The sequence below is a fragment of the Saccopteryx leptura genome, chromosome X, assembly GCF_036850995.1.
Source record: "Saccopteryx leptura isolate mSacLep1 chromosome X, mSacLep1_pri_phased_curated, whole genome shotgun sequence".
Lineage (NCBI taxonomy): Eukaryota > Metazoa > Chordata > Mammalia > Chiroptera > Emballonuridae > Saccopteryx > Saccopteryx leptura.
The window spans coordinates 110,599,570-110,613,712 of record NC_089516.1 but is presented as its reverse complement, the minus strand read 5'-3'; positions in this window follow the sequence as shown (position 1 = coordinate 110,613,712).

The following is a 14,143-nucleotide window of genomic DNA, read 5'->3' as shown; positions in this document are numbered from 1 at the left end:
AAGGTAGGATAAGGTATCTTTGCCTTTTCGATATTGCTAGATTATTGATTGATTTGGTTTGATCTCCTTTGTATTCCCATAGTAATAGTTCATTAAGGTAGGATAAGGTATCTTTGCCTTTTCGATAATGCTAGACTATTGATTGATTTGGTTTGATCTCCTTTGTATTCCCATAGTAATAGTTCATTAAGGTAGGATAAGGTATCTTTGCCTTTTCGATATTGCTAGATTATTGATTGATTTGGTTTGATCTCCTTTGTATTCCCATAGTAATAGTTCATTAAGGTAGAATAAGGTATCTTTGCCTTTTCGATATTGCTAGATTATTGATTGATTTGGTTTGATCTCCTTTGTATTCCCATAGTAATAGTTCATTAAGGTAGGATAAGGTATCTTTGCCTTTTCGATATTGCTAGATTATTGATTGATTTGGTTTGATCTCCTTTGTATTCCCATAGTAATAGTTCATTAAGGTAGGATAAGGTATCTTTGCCTTTTCGATAATGCTAGATTATTGATTGATTTGGTTTGATCTCCTTTGTATTCCCATAGTAATAGTTCATTAAGGTAGGATAAGGTATCTTTGCCTTTTCGATATTGCTAGATTATTGATTGATTTGGTTTGATCTCCTTTGTATTCCCATAGTAATAGTTCATTAAGGTAGGATAAGGTATCTTTGCCTTTTCGATAATGCTAGATTATTGATTGATTTGGTTTGATCTCCTTTGTATTCCCATAGTAATAGTTCATTAAGGTAGAATAAGGTATCTTTGCCTTTTCGATATTGCTAGATTATTGATTGATTTAGTTTGATCTCCTTTGTATTCCCATAGTAATAGTTCATTAAGGTAGGATAAGGTATCTTTGCCTTTCTGATAATGCTAGATTATTGATTGATTTGGTTTGATCTCCTTTGTACTCCCATAGTAATAGTTCATTAAGTAGATGCCCTTTACCCAGATAATCCTGTAGATTAGTTCCTATACCTCCCTTACCCCTTTCTTCAAGATGAACTACTATTCAGTTATCCTCACTTTAAGAACTCTGTATTAACAATTTCTTTCCACAGTTAATAACAAAATTCTGCTTTTAAGTAGAGGTTAAGTTTTGTTGTTGTTTTTAATGCTTAGCAGCACATTGTGGCAAGTTTTCAGCTTTTAGCATTCTTGATTGTGGTTGTATGCAAAGCAAATAAACTCAATAAAGCCTCATCTGTAGTCCATCTCTGTTTGTCACATGGGGAGGGAAATAAAGTAAAACAGTGAGTTCAAACCTGAGGGTTGTCAGATATGCAAAATGATCTAAAGAGCTTGTGTGTAGCATAACAAAGTTGTACCTGACCAAGTTGATGGCCTCTAATTGGGTATTTGTACAAGGGATTGAAGAGGAGAGTCTTATCTGTGTAAATATCTGAGGAGCAAAGAGACTGGTGAGAGAATGCTGATGGAGGTGAGTAGGGAAGACAAGATGGTAGCTGTAGTCCGGCCTGTCCGAGGGACCGGGTCCAAGTCCTGTAACAATATGGGATATTGGGACAAGCCATTATCAAAAGGAAAGGGTAACTGTGCCCAGGTAGCAAAGTGTAGCATGAAATGAGCAAGAAAAAAAGGTGATAAATATTTAACCTAGCCCTCTGGTAGCATTTGTAATTTATTTTTTATTATTATTTTTTAGCGAGGGAGGGGCAAACAGATAGGGACAAACAGGAAAGAAGAGAGATGAGAAGCATCAATTGTTCATTGCAGCATCTTAGTTGTTAATTGATTGCTTTCTCATATGTACCTTGACCGGGGGGCTCCAGCTGAGCCAGTGACCTTGGGGTCCTGTCTGTGATCCCACACTCAAGCTGACAACCCCATACTCAAGTTGGTGAGCTCGTGCTCAAGCTGCATGAGCCCACCATTAAGCCAGCAACCTCATAGTTTTGAACCTGGTTTTCAGCATCCCAGACTGACACACTATCCACTGCGCCACCACCTGGTCAAGCAGCATTTGTAAAATTTGTGAGATTCAGAAAAAGAGTTCAATCAGGGATTCACATACTCATATATGTATATATACATACAAACACATTTAAAATGTTTCAGTTAATAAACTGTTAAATAAATTAAGTTGTATCTTCTTTTATGACAAATGTATCTTAATAACCACCTGAAAGTCCAGGTTGGGATTTAGAATTCTCAGACTCCTCTAAGTCCTGCTCCCATGGTGTGGGAAGAGCTGCCCCCTTCCCCATCACCTAGACCAGACCTCATCCCCTGTTCTGGGCATATACCACCACCCCTTGGGCCTGGGAGCCCAGACCTTAGCAGTGTAGTCAGCCTTCCCAAGGACAGTCCCAAGAGGTGCACACCTGCTCTGGGAGCAGGCTTGGAACTATTCAGAGATGGCAGGTACCCGGAATGTGTGCTCACACCCTTGTCCTGTGGGCTGGGCTCCTGGCCCTGTAGAGAGACCTGCTTGGAAAAGGACAGAAGTGGGGCCTCTAAAACATGGAGCTCAGGACAGAGGTTCCTCTTGCCTGGGTCTAAAAGCAAGACTGGTATCAACTTACATAATGTAAGCACGGACAAATCATAACCAATTTGAAGGTACTCCAATCTCACTATATGGAAAACAGCCTATCGGCATGCTTTGCTATTTTAAGAGGATGACAATGGGCCTGTGCCTCTGTTTCACCATATGGTTCTAGCCATAAGAAATACATCATACGTTTTAAAATATCAACACACACACAAGAAATGATCTTCAAAGTGTTAATTTTACTTTACTAACAGGCATTAGTAGAACACCTTTTAAGTGAAAAACTCAAACTTTGGAAAAGAAAAAAAAACATTTTTATAGTCCCAACCATTCAGAGTTTCCCAATTCAGGGGGTCAGGGGACAGGGGAGGGGGCAAATGAACACACACACACATACACACACGTTTTAAAATAATGTTCAAATACTTGGATGTGGATGTTCATAGTGGCACTATTCATAACAGCCAAAAGGTCCATCAACAGAAATGTCCATCAACAGAAAAATGGATAAACAAATTGAGGTACATGCATAGAGTAGAATATTATTCAAGCATAACAGATAAATTCATGAAGGTGGAAAGCAGATTGGTGGTTGTCAGGGACTGCGGGGCTGTGGAAATGAGAAGTGACTGCTTAATGGGTACAGGTTTTTAGGGTGATGAAAATAATTTGGAACTGAAGAGTTGGTGGTTGCACAAAATTGTCACTGAATTGTTCACTTTTAAATGGTTAATTTTAAGTGAACTTCATCTTATAAAGAATGATAATATAACGTAGAATATGACAGGTGTCACCACAGAACGTAAGAGAAGGTATCAGTGCTACCAGGACAGCACTTAGGAAACCTTAACTAAATGCAGAAATGAGGCCGTCTAGTGTCCCCCTAGAGCCCTATGCCTTCTCTGGTCCTTTGTTCAAATACAACTCCACCGTTTCCCCCTGTTAAACAGGGTCTAGAGATTAAGCCCATTCTATATCCTTTTTTTTCCCTCATTTTTTTTTATTAGGAAATATTTCAAACCTACATAAAAGGATAGGGAATAATACTATTAACATCTATGTATGCACCATCCTCTTAAAAAATAGAATTACATTTCTTAAGTTGATGCCCACTGTGGAACCCTAAATAAGATCCCCTTCTCTCTTTCTCTGAAGTAATCATCATAAATGAGATGTTTATCTTTTCCATGATGCTGTTGCACACTGTAACTCTATTCATCTCTCATATACATGCTTTTTACTCCAGATATTTGTATCCACAATCAATATATGGTGATAATTTTGTATGTATTCTATGAACTATAGAAATGATCCCTGAAAGTGTACTCTTTGCATGTTTTTTAGACTTTATATACCTGGTATTATTTTTGTATCTTCCTTGAACCAGCTTCCTCCCTTATGTATCATTCTGCTGTCACCTACTCTTAGCCCCTCTGTCTCTCAGCCCCTGTGAATTCCAGCCTCCTGCCCAGTCCGGCCCTTGCCATCCTGTTCCGTTTCCCTGCGACAGTCCTAAGCCAGTGAGTTCAGGCTGGTCCTCCCATCGGTGAGTCTCACCTTCTTCCTCTGGGGCTTCAAACTAGTGCTTTTCAAATTTGAGCTGCATCCCAATTCCCTGCAGGGCTTGTTAAAACACAGCTTGCTGGGCCTACCCTCAGAGTTTCTGCCGGAGTAGGTCTTGGATGGAGCCTGAGAATTCTTGGGTGATGGTGATGATGCTGATTTGAGGACCAAATATTGAGAGCCACTGCTCCAGATCAACATCTGGGCACAGTCTCAGCTTTCCTTCAGAACTGTGTGCTACAGCCTCTCTGTCTACCAGATGTATAATGCAAGTCACATGTGTAATTTTAAGGTTTCTTACACAGCTAAAAAGAAAAAAAACTGCAAAATTTATTTTAATAGTATATTTTAATTCAATATATTACCACTTAAACAGGTAATCAGTATAAGAGTTATTAGTGAGACAGGTGACATTGTTTATAGTTACAGCACATCTCAAACTAGACTAGCCATATTTCAAGTGCTCAGTAGCCATGAATGGCTGGTGTCTAACATAGTGGACAAAGCAGCTCCAAAGGCTTGACGTCATCTTTCTCTTCACAAAAATTGTTTAAGACTTGACATTTTAGTTTATTTTAGGTTGCCATAAAATAATTTAAAACAAGCGTACAAATGGTGGATGGTAGAAAGTGATACCTTTCAAAACAAGGGTAAGTGGGGGACTTGAGTAAGAATTATCTAAATAAAATCTCCCTGTATTTCAGGTCATTAATGAAAACAAACTTATTTTTAACTAAAACAAACAGTGTCAAATATAACTAAGAAATAAAAGATATCTTTGGATATCACTTTTTGGGTGATGAACTTTAGAGTGATATCAATATTTAATAATATTCCAATGGACTTCTTGAAATGAAAAACCTAAAAAGAGTGAACAACAGATTCTTTATTCTTTCGCCATTTTCTTTCTCCATCTTCTTTCTACTCCAAACTGCAGGATGAAATGAGAGAAAATTAACAATTATACAGCATCAAGTAGCTCCAATGACTCTCTTTTCTTTTTCTTTTTTTCTTTTTATTCAGTGAGAGGAGGGAAAACAGAGAGACAGACTCCTGCATGTGCCCTGACCAGGATCCACCTGGCAAGCCCACTAAGAGGGCGATGTTCTCCCACTTGGGCCATGCTCATAACCAAGCTCTTTTTAGCACCTGAGGCAGAGGCCATGGAACCATCCTCAGTGCCTGGAGCCAACCTGCTCCAATCGAGCCATGGCTGCAGGAGGGGAGAAGGAGGAGGAGGAGGAGGAGGGAGAGAGAGAGAGAGAAGCAAGGAGGGGAAGGGTGGAGAAGCAGATGGGTGCTTCTCCTGTGTGCCCTGACTGGGAATCAAACCCAGGACATCCACAAGCCAGGCCAACACTCTACCTCTCAACCAACAGGCCAGGGCTCCAATGACTTTCTAAATCCAAGAAAATAGCCCCATGTGTATCTGTTACATTTGTGGACCATATTTCAACAAGCAGAGAAGAACAACAGCTTTTCCCCTTGTAACCTGCCTTACAGGATATTTGGTCCTGTCCAAAAGACCCACTGATACACTTGGTTCACAGTAAAAAGGTCTTTGATATTTGGTCCTGTCCAAAATGTCCATGCATAAAAAAATCCTCAGTTCAAAGAGCCTATAATGTTTATTTACATTTCGGAATCACAGAATTAATAAAAATGTCATCATGTTTTGTTGGTGCTAATAATTGTATTGTGACTGTATTGCCAATAATAACCCTTCTCACCTCGATAGTGTAACCGGTAATGACATATGGGCTTAGGTAGATGGGCCATGGTTCGAATCTTGAAAAAAAGCAGAATTTAAATATCAAGGGCCTTTTGGACAAATGTCTCCATGGATATTTGGGACAGGGACAAATGTCTACTAATCATAATCAGTACCCTTAGATATTGGGTGTTCCTGTAACTGATGGCTTCAATCATGTGATCATACAAACTCTGTCTCCCTCTTGCCTACCTAACACCATAAATGCTTTCTCAAGATGCTTCTTTTCCTTGAGAAGCCATTCTCGGATTTAAACAAATCTCTCCACCTTAATAGCTTGTGTTCATTCCACAAGTGATACTCTTACCCTCCCAGACCCTCAGTATTCCATATATCTCATATGAGAGACTGTTACAAAATATGCAGCTGTGAAAGTGTAAAAAAAAAAAAAAAGAAATGTCAATCATTTACATATACTCAAAAATAAGATAGGCCTTGATACTTAACTACTCATTCAGTGATAAACAATCATGCTATGACTAAGTTTCTTTTCTTTTGACTGTCATATAAAATATAAAAACCTACAGCCAAACAAACAGTTACGTATTAGTTATTAAATGTGGTTCTACCTAGCAACAGAGGGAAAAAGGGGATGGAGGGTGGAGGGGTGAAAAGAGGGAATGAGGGGTGGAAAGAGATTTTGCAGGGGGTATGAGGGGCATAATGTGGTGTATAGGTGCTGTTATATTGAGTGGGACACTTGGAAACATGTCAACACAATCAATTAAAAATAAATTTTATAAAAAGAAGAAAAATAATACTATAGCAGAGACCTGATGATGTGAGAATGAAGAAAATATCAAATTGAGCATTCAGTAAATACAAAGCATTAATAATAATTCTGGTATTCTGACACTGTAATATTTTAGAACACAGCAACTGGAGTCCCTAAAAGCCAATCATTTTAGAATTATAGAGGGCCAGATTTAAAAGGGGCCTTGGAGAGCTCTTAATCCAAATTATTTTCTTCTACTCTTAGTGTAAATACTTCTTCTGGAGACTAGAAAGCATGTTGCCCAAGTACGGTATGTAGTTTTAAATAAACATACAACATGAAAAACAGAAAAAGAAAAAATGTGGTCCTTCCAGAAATTAGTAACACTTTGTTATTTGTAAGTATTCCTTGTCTCCTAGTCAGTACAGGAGACTGTATTTTTGTGGTCAAGTAACAAAGGCCAAACTAGTGCAGAGCCCAGTGACCTGAGCTTCTGCATCTAGTAATGTATTATAATAACTATTGGTCTTAGGTATTGACACAGTGCTCATTTGTTAGTAGTCTGTACAGGGAGGACAGAGGGCCTCATAAGAACTAATGAGTAGCCATGAAGTATATATATTTCAGTACATAATGCATGTTATATTACTAGGTATATGAGTATAATGTTAACATGCCAAGAAGATGAAATTGAATTTTTAAACTAGATTTAAACAGACCTTTTTTCTTAATTTACTGGGGAAATTAAAATAACTAAAGCTGTTGGTAACAGGTAAATGCCAGGAACGGTCGGGTGATACTCAAAGCTACACACAGATACCTGGATTTTCCGGGGCTGTTCTCTGCTGAGTCCATGTCGCTTTGCGGTCCTTCTTCTTTTTTGTTAAACTCCTCTTCTTCTTCCTTCCTTTCAGCATCTTGGGCTTCTTCCTCAGCGTTTTCACATTGATATTTACTTGTTCCTTTAGTTAAGAATAAGACAAACTTTGGGACCAGACATTCACAGGAAAAAATCCCAATTCATAAGGAATGGGGACATCCAGCACTCAACCCACAAGTGAAGCAAGACAATGGAAGTGACCAGGAAAAGAACAGCTAGGCACCTTCCTACTGGTTGATGCAACACTCCCGTGGCCCCTCATTGCTGCTGCTCGATTGTTTTCACAGTGACCCGATTTCCCTAGTAAAGCTGTGCTGCTGATGCCTGCTGGCCCTTCAGAGAAGGGATCAGAATCAACGGGGTCTAGGGCATTCCGTACGGTTTGGTCAGAACTTTCTTGGAAAATATTGTTTCCTTCCCTGACAAATTCTATGGTGAAGTTCAGTTGGTTCTCAACCCTATGGGGGGATGGATGGAGATATATATATATATATATATATATAAAACATTTTTTTTTCAAAGTCTCCCTATCAGTTCGTAATGTTTGCGGGTTGACTTTTTAAGGCTCTTGATACTTTTGGCAGCCATGAAGCAAACAGGAGACATGACATTGGCTTGTTCCTCTCCTTTGGGTTCCCCTCCATGTCCTCCCTGCTCACTCCTGAGCACCTTCCCCCTGGGCCGTTCGGACATTCGCCTATAGGCTGTGCCCTGCACTGAGGAGCTCAGGTTGCTTAGCGCAGGTTGGGAGAGAGCAAGCTATTTTTTCTCAAGGTGGGGAAGGTAGTTATGAAGTTGGGCTTCTCTTCCACAAGGCCTGTAGTGCCCTGGTTCTCAACCTTTCTAGTGCCGTGACCCCGCAATACAGTTCCTCATGTTGTGGTGACCCCAAACCAAAAAATAATTTTGGTGGCTACTTCATAACTGTAATTTTGCTACAGTTATGATTTGGAATGTAAATACCTGATATGCATTATGAATTTTCCGAGGGCTTTAGGTGACCCCGGCGGGGTCAAGACCCACAGGTTGAGAACCGCTGCTGTAGTGTGTTCAGGGCCCCAACCCACCCTGGTGCACATGGCCAGCCAGGGCGCCAGCTGTGCCTACAGGCCTTGGAGCTTCCCTGGCCCTGGGGCCTCACAATCCTGATGCCTTTTCTGGGTGATCCTCACCTTCCAGGGCTTCAGACTCCTGCGTGGGCTCCTCCCTGGCCTCGGGCTGGTCCTCGGGCTCCAGGGCCAGGGCACCCTCTCCAGAGCCTGTGGCTCTACCTCCAGGGCCCTCAGGCACCAAGACGGCAGCCCCTTCTCTGGTGCACGGGTGGGCCTGGCCAGGGATGCCGGACAGACGAGGTCTGGCCGGGAACGTCCTGCGGCGGTCGCGAGGTCGCTCAAGGATGTGGTCATTGTGGTATATGCGGTTCAGCGACCTGCTCACCGAGTCCATGAAAAAGATGTGAAAACCCTCCCTAGGCAACTGGCGGGCGGCTTCGGGCACATTCCAGTCGGGCTCCATGTCGTCCTCCCCCTCGTCAGCTGCCCCGATGTCAGAATCCTCGCTGACCCTGCCCTCTGGGACTTCCACTGCTGCGGCTTCCTCCCCCAGGCCCCTGATAGCTCTTCCCACTACCTCCAGCCCGGCCACGTTTTCCCCGTGGAGCTCCAGGTCTTGAATCACTGCCCCCTCATCTCCAGCTGCCCAGACCCCGGCTCCCGCCTCATCCATGGGGTTCTCCTGGACACCGGGGGCCAGGTTGCTATCACCAGAGTCAGACATGGCTCCAGGAAATACCTCAACCTAGACGGGATCAGGCTATGGCGTCAAAGGCCAAGATGGTGGCTACCGGGAGGAGACTGCGGACCCGGATGTGAGGTGGACGGAGTCGTAGAAGGGACAATAGTCTCCGCTGGTGCCTGAAGAAGCCCAGGGACCACTAGGGCAGGGGCGAAGAGGCAACAGGGGGCCATACACTTTGGTCACAAGCTCACTGGCTGAGAAGCGAAGATTGACATGCCGTATGTCCAATAAATGACCAAAGCCCTTCAGTTCTAGGATGGCTTAGAACTGCCTCCCTTTTCTTTGAGGCTTTTGGATCCTGAGCTGCCTTCAGGTACACACAAGTCCTGCCCTTTTAATTTTGTGATTGTCTGAAAAACTATAGTAGTCTAATATGGAGGCACCCTGGGCCATATGAACTGAGAGGCATTCCCTATTTTCATGTGCTAATTGTTCAGGTGAGTAGGGAAAGAATCATAAAAATGCTGTGTGGCCCAGACCTCAGCAGCAGTAACACTCCCCTCCCGAAAAAAGAGAGAATAACTTGGACCTATAATGTGGTTAAAGCTCCTTGGAAAATAATATAATTGAAATAGATGCATTCAGAACTGTGTATTGAAGTGGTAAATGGCAGGACCTGGAAGGTAGGTAATAAACCTGACATTCACTTCAAACCTCTAAAGAAGGAATAAAAAAGACACATGTCTTTTATTTTTATTTTTTATTTATTTTTATTTTTAAAAGATACATGTCTTTTAAAGCAGTGGTCCCCAACCTGTTTTGGGCCACAGACCCGTTTAATGTCAGAAAATATTTTCACGGACTGGCCTTTAGGGTGGGATGGATAAATGTATCATGTGACCGAGACAAGCTTCAAGAGTGAGTCTCAGATTGATGTGACAGAGGGAACCTGGTCATTTTTTTTAAAATAAAACGTGATTCAGACTTAAATATAAATAAAACGGAAATAATGTAAGTTATTTATTTTTTCTCTGCAAACCGGTACCAAATGGGCCACGGACCGGTACCGGTCTGCGGCCTGGGGGTTGGGGACCACTGTTTTAAAGGATCAGGTCAGGGGTCCCCAAACTTTTTACACAGGGGCCAGTTCACTGTCCCTCAGACCGTTGGAGGGCTGGACTATAAAAAAACTATAAACAAATCCCTATGCACACTGCGCATATCTTATTTTAATGTAAAAAACAAAATGGGAAGAAATACAATATTTAAAATAAAGAACAAGTAATTTTAAATCAACAAACTGACCAGTATTTCAATGGGAACTATGGGCCTGCTTTTGGCTAATGAGATGGTCAATGTGCTCCTCTCACTGACCACCAATGAAAGAGGTGCCCCTTCCGGAAGTGCGGCAGGGGCTGGATAAATGGCCTCAGGGGCCGCATGCGGCCCGCGGGCCGTCGTTTGGGGACCCCTGGATTAGGTTATCTTCTAAGAGCTAATCATGATCCACATGAAAAGAGCGGGCTTTCTAGATGTTTCTGAGGCAACAGTACAAGATTGTTGATGGATGTTAAGATTCAGGTGATCAGACCTCAAGTGTAAGCAATTCTGAAAATTATAGAAAAATTATTTTATATTCATTCTGTAAAAACACATTTTGTAACACTAATTTTTTTTGAAAAACAAATGTATATAGTTATGTATAATATTTAGATAAGTGTAATATCCAAATATTATTTTATAATGCCAATATAATCCTATCAAGATAGATTTCACATTGAACATCAAATGGATTTTCACATTTCAATGTTTTTTTTTCTTCTTCTGGTCCCACCTCAAGAATGGAGCATGATGTCATAAATCACTGGTTTAAAGATGGAAGGCAATGTCAAAAATCTGTAATCCAAATCGTTACTATAGAGACAGCAAAACGGAGGCAGAATCTCAATCTGAGATCTAGAGTTGGCTTTAACTTTTGCCCCCTGATGAGATCTTGGGAAAGCTACTTATCATATCCAGGCCTTAGTTTTATCACCCATCTGAAAAAGTATGATTACCTATCTCTGACAATCAAATAAGATAATGCTGAAAAAGACCTATTCACACTGAGAAATTCTATATACATATTAGGGGTTATTATATCAATAATAATTTTTCTGTTCTTGATTTACTGCAGAGACGTTATTGTGTATTCTCTCAGGCCTTCAGAGGAAATAATTTATTTTCATTTTGGAGAAATCAGTTGTTCCCAGCTATATGGAGTTACATCCTTCCTCCTTGGCTGAGTTCATACCCTATCTTCAGTCAAGATTTGAGTGAGATAGATAAATTAAATGAAATAGGATTATGTTTAGAATATTAACCATTCATGAGAATATTTTTCCTAGTTTTACTTTTGCCTTCTAAGTTGGTTAATATTTCTAAGTACATAGTATTCCATTTTTATGTTTCAATATCTAATAGTATTTTCTTTTTCATGGTTTTAACATCATTGTAAGTTTGTAAGTCTTTTCTTAACCATAAAAAAATTGATATTTTCTTCCTTTTGGAGATTTTCTGAATGTTTGTGTTTAACTCCTTATCCATTTGGAATTAATACTGACACATACTATAAGATTTGTTGTGTGTATGTGACAGAGAAGAGACAGGGAGAGGGACAGATAGGGAGAGAGATAGATGAGAAGCATCAATTCTTCGTTGCGACTCCTTATTTGTTCGTTGATTGCTTTCTCAAATGTGTTTTGACCAGGGAGCTACAACAGACCGGGAACCCCTTGCTCAAGCCAGTGACCTTAGGCTCAAGCTGGTGAGCCTTGCTCAAACCAGATGAGTCCACGCTCAAGCTGGTGACCTCAGGATTTTGAACCTGGGTCCTCCGCACCCTACTCTGATGCTCTATCCACTGCACCACTGTCTGGTCAGGCAAGGCTTTTGTTTCTAGAAGCTCACCTATAGCACCATTTTTGAGCAATCATTCAACTCTCTAATGAAGTGTGACCATGCACCCTTTACCACTTTCTTTAAAGGCAGAAGAGATGCAAGAGGAAACATATTATCCCCAAATCTCAGAGCTGGGAAGGCATTTAGAGATCAAATCTAAAACCATTCTTTTTAAAATGCAGAAGTAAAGGTATATGGCAGCTAACTGGCTTTTCTTTTTTTTTTTTTTTTCTTTTCTTTTCCATTTTTCTGAAACTGGAAACAGGGAGAGACAGTCAGACAGACTCCCGCATGCGCCCGACCGGGATCCACCCGGCACGCCCACCAGGGGCGACGCTCTGCCCACCAGGGGGCGATGCTCTGCCCATCCAGGGCGTCGCCATATTGTGACCAGAGCCACTCTAGCGCCTGAGGCAGAGGCCACAGAGCCATCCCCAGCGCCCGGGCCATCTTTGCTCCAATGGAGCCTCGGCTGCAGGAGGGGAAGAGAGAGACAGAGAGGAAAGCGCGGCGGAGGGGTGGAGAAGCAAATGGGCGCTTCTCCTGTTTGCCCTGGCCGGGAATTGAACCCGGGTCCTCCGCACGCTAGGCCGATGCTCTACCGCTGAGCCAACCGGCCAGGGCCCTAACTGGCTTTTCAAATGTCATGTTGTGATTAGAACCAACCTCCTGACCTTTAATCTGAACTTGAGACAGGCTTATTTCTTATACATGCAGCTTCAGGAGAAACTTGGAAGAAGAAGGTTAATTAACCATGCAAAACATAAAGAGCCATGAGTTGAGGGTCACTAAAAGCCCCAGACCACCCCTCCTGATCCGCAATCAGACAGCAAGAATTTACCCAACACCTACATACAATGCCTCATGCAAGCCCTTGCCAAGGATGGAGAAGCAAGTGCCAACATCTCAGGGAACAAGCATCTCACAGTTTAATTGGGAGAAATGACTGCATGTTCAGAATAAAATAAAGAAAAAGAAGCTCCTGACATTCAGAGTTTAACTGGCACTTACACCTAAGACATCTTATTCTTCTATAACACATAAGCAGTCCTTACATAGAGCACCAACATCAGATAAGGCCAATCTGAGACCATGACATAAGGAAACCACAAGGCCACTTTGTAATTTTGTTTAAGCAGAGTCAAAAACAAGGTCACAACATATTAAACATCTCCTTCTGTTAGCTAAAATGAGTGCCTACCTCTTATTTACCAATTATAGCTATATCCTGATTTTAGTTCCCCCTTCTAATAGATAAGATTTATTGAACTACCCATCACAGAATTGCCCCTGCTTGGTAATCCCATCTAATCTAGAGCAAACACCCATTTTTTCAAAACTTCTCCAAATAACCCAATCGAAACTCAAATTCTATAATGAGTTCTTTTTGACACCTTACTGAGACACCACATGGTTCCCCATGGTGAATGGGGAACTGCAACAAGTAATAAACCCAACTTGTTCAAATACAACCATGTTCCTGTGCTCTTTGGTTGGAGGACAATGACAATGTAAAACAGTTCATCTTTATACTCTTATATATTAATTCATTCAATTCTGCAGCAGAGAGAGTCAGGAGGCATCACAGTTGATGGGTTTTTCTCAGGAAGGCTTCCCAGTGGAGGGAGGACTTAGATGATGGGCAGCATGTCCTGCCTGAGAAGACATGCAAAGGCAGGGTATTTTCTCCACATGGCCTGTGCTATAATGTGCTCATAACCTCAGAAGGTCTAAGAATAGCCAGAGTCTTGGGGCGGGAATGGGAGCAGATGTTGCTCCTGGCTGGTGTGTAAATCTAGGGGATTTGATATAAGTTCTGTGGTGAGGAACGTGCGAGATGGAGCACTCTTGTTTCCTACTGCATGTTGTGAGCTAGGACCGGGTCTGCCTCCACTCTTTCTTAGAAAAAACAAATACACTCTGGGAGATGTTTTATTTTGTATTATTAAAACAGCACTCCTGCTTTATTTACCTCCATCTTGTCTTTGTTCATCCATTATTTTTACCTAAAGC